This window comes from Etheostoma cragini, chromosome 14 (genome assembly GCF_013103735.1).
Source record: "Etheostoma cragini isolate CJK2018 chromosome 14, CSU_Ecrag_1.0, whole genome shotgun sequence".
Classification (NCBI taxonomy): Eukaryota; Metazoa; Chordata; class Actinopteri; order Perciformes; family Percidae; genus Etheostoma; species Etheostoma cragini.
Window position 1 is genome coordinate 23,756,815 of NC_048420.1, and position 3,309 is coordinate 23,760,123.

Consider the following 3,309-nt stretch of genomic DNA (forward strand, 5'->3'; position numbering starts at 1 on the left):
GTGTCTGCTGTAGTTGCTGCAGTAGTTGCTGCAGTAGTTGCTGGGGTAGTTGCAGCAGTAGTTGCTGCAGTAGTTGCTGGGGTAGTCGCTGCGGTAGTCGCTGCGGTAGTTGCTGCAGTAGTTGCTGGGGTAGTCGCTGCGGTAGTTGCTGCGGTAGTTGCTGCGGTAGTTACTGCAGTAGTTGCTGCAGTAGGTGCTGGGGTAGTCGCTGCAGTAGTTGCTGCGGTAGTTGCTGCGGTAGTTACTGCAGTAGTTGCTGCAGTAGTTGCTGGGGTAGTTGCTGCTGTAGTCGCTGCAGTAGTTGCTGGGGTTGTTGCTGCAGTAGTTGCTGGGGTTGTTGCAACAGTAGTGGCTGCTGTAGTTGCTGCAGTAGTTGTTGGGGTAGTTGCAGCAGTAGTGGCTGCGGTAGTTGCTGCTGTAGTTGCTGGGGTAGTGGCTGTTGTAGATGCTGCAGTGGTTGCTGGGGTTGTTGCTGCAGTAGTTGCTGGGGTAGTTGCAACAGTAGTTGCTGCTGTAGATGCTGCAGTAGATGCTGGGGTAGTGGCTGCTGTAGTTGCTGCTGTAGTTGCTGGGGTAGTGGCTGCTGTAGTTGCTAATGTAGTTGCTGAGGTAGTGTCTGCTGTAGTTGCTGCAGTAGTTGCCGCTGTAGTTGCTGCGGTAGTTGCTGCAGTAGTTGCTGGGGTAGTGGCTGCTGTAGATGCTGCAGTAGTTGCTGCAGTAGTTGCTGGGGTAGTTGCAGCAGTAGTTGCTGCAGTAGTTGCTGGGGTAGTCGCTGCGGTAGTCGCTGCGGTAGTTGCTGCAGTAGTTGCTGGGGTAGTCGCTGCAGTAGTTGCTGCGGTAGTTGCTGCGGTAGTTACTGCAGTAGTTGCTGCAGTAGTTGCTGAGGTAGTCGCTGCTGTAGTCGCAGCAGTAGTGGCTGCGGTAGTTGCTGCTGTAGTTGCTGCGGTAGTGGCTGCTGTAGATGCTGCAGTGGTTGCTGGGGTTGTTGCGGCAGTAGTTGCTGGGGTAGTTGCAACAGTAGTTGCTGCTGTAGATGCTACAGTAGTTGCTGGGGTAGTGGCTGCTGTAGTTGCTGGAATAGTGGCTGCTGTAGTTGCTGCTGTAGTTACTGCAGTTGTCGCTGCGGTAGTGGCTGCTGTAGTTGCTGGAGTAGTTGCTGCAGTAGTTGCTGGGGTAGTCACTGCGGTAGTCGCTGCGGTAGTTGCTGCAGTAGTTTCTGGGGTAGTCGCTGCGGTAGTTGCCGCGGTAGTTGCTGCAGTAGTTGCTGCAGTAGTTGCTGCTGTAGTTGGGGTAGTCGCTGCAGTAGTTGCTACTGTAGTGGCTGCGGTAGTTGCTGCAGTAGTTGCTGGGGTATTCACTGCGGTAGTCGCTGCGGTAGTTGCTGCAGTAGTTGCTGGGGTAGTTGCTGCGGTAGTTGCTGCGATAGTTGCTGCAGTAGTTGCTGCAGTAGTTGCTGCTGTAGTTGGTGTAGTCGCTGCAGTAGTTGCTGCAGTAGTTGCTGCAGTAGTTGCTGCAGTAGTTACTGCGGTAGTTACTGCGGTAGTTGCTGCAGTGGTAGGTACTGTGGTAGGTGCTGGGGTAGATGTGCCCTGTGAATTGCCAGAAGCTGTTTTGAGTAGAAATTGTTAGTTCAGTTTCATATTTGCAAAAACTAAATTTGCGGTTGAAAGTTTCTCTTACCAACAAACAGAAGAACGATGAAACAAATCTTTGCAGTCATGGTGATGATGATGTGGTTTCTCTTCTCGGCTCTCTAGAAAACCAAGTTGGTAATGGTCAAGTATTCTTTCTTCAGTTCAAACAGATTAAGAGTCTTGTGGTGAATTGCTTTTTGGTTTTTTCTTTTATTGATTCTGTTGAATGTCTATCTCTGAGATGACAACATTAAATAACTTAAAGTTGCGTATTGAATAATTAACCCTCATGTTTTCCTCGGTCAAATTGACCCGTTTTCTTATATCAATATTCTTTTTAATTCCCCAAAATAACATGACTGATTCCACACAACGCTCTTTGCCAAGTACACATATCTACTTTCATTAATTTTGGGGCTTCTTATTCAATTTTATAGCATTTAGAGGGATAAAATTGAAGTTTTTTTGAAATAGTATTGAGTAACAGTTAACATATTCCAGTCTGGGATTATCATCAACATCCATTCCTTTAATTTTAGTCTCAATAATTCCTAATTTCTGTTTTTCTACGTCAAAGATTAGGTATAATTTTCTATATATGAGGTTTATTGACCATAAATTCCAAAAATAAATATAAAACTAAAGTTAATAAGTTAGTGTTACGTAGTGTTGAATTGAGTATTGAGTAGTGTCAATAGAAGTGACAAACATTGAAAAAAAGCATCAGAAGTGTTGAAAAAAGAGAAAAATGTAATAAAAAGTTAAAAATGTTGATGAAAAGCTTCAAATAAAAGGGTTGAATTTAAATTTAGATGGGAAGACAACACAAGGGTTAGAAGAAACACAACAGACACACAACAGACACACACAGCTGCTGCTCGTTTTGCTCTGCTATAGATTTGAGGAATGATAGACTATTAACTATAATAAACTATATAATAAACATTGTTCTTGGAGCTTTTCACATACATTTCATAAAAATAATGCATTAAATATACTTTATTGCAGTTTGAAAACTATATTGATACCTTTATTAGGTTATTGGATCAATAAAAAGTGGAGAAATCCTGGTTTAAACACACACACACACAAAATATATGTATATCAAGAAGTAATTTATATTATAATAGTTAAGAGTTAATCATTCCTCAAATCTATAGAAGAGCAAAACCAGCAGTAAGACAAACATACACACACACATTCATTTAAAAACAATTACAATTATGTAAAACATAATTTCAACATTAATGTAATCCCTGTCTTGAAGAAAAAGAAACAGCCTTTGATGCATGTTGGACTCATTTAAGACATTAAAATACTTACAGGTTAGGATTCTCGGCTTGAATGTCATCCACCGATGTCGATGAAAATGTGACGTTTTATGGTTCCAGATGCACTTTTATAGGCAAAGTACCTGAGATGACGTCAGTCTGAAGATAAAGGGAATGAAATATGTGCAGGTGTGAGGGATGGCTCATGTAAAAGGTGTAATCATGGACAATTAAACCAGCCATCGTGTATTTAGGGATGGTTTCACTTGCCATACACGCACTGTCACATTTTTCTAAAATGATAGGTCCCAATTAAACTGACTAGGAATGGATCCTTTGTTACTGTTGTGCATGCACAGTATGCACAGTATGTACCTTATTTAAAGATTTTTCCAAAAATATGA

At 42.6% G+C, this 3,309-nt stretch overlaps 1 long non-coding RNA gene across 1 annotated transcript; it reads right to left on the minus strand.

Annotated features, from left to right (window-relative positions):
• Window positions 1–1,588: 1,588 nt before the first annotated feature.
• LOC117956518 lies at window positions 1,589–3,107 on the minus strand. Its single transcript, XR_004659303.1, has 3 exons — window positions 2,958–3,107; window positions 1,681–1,753; window positions 1,589–1,606 (listed from the first exon to the last, which is right to left on the minus strand). It is a non-coding gene; the product is annotated as an uncharacterized LOC117956518 (long non-coding RNA).
• Window positions 3,108–3,309: the final 202 nt, after the last annotated feature.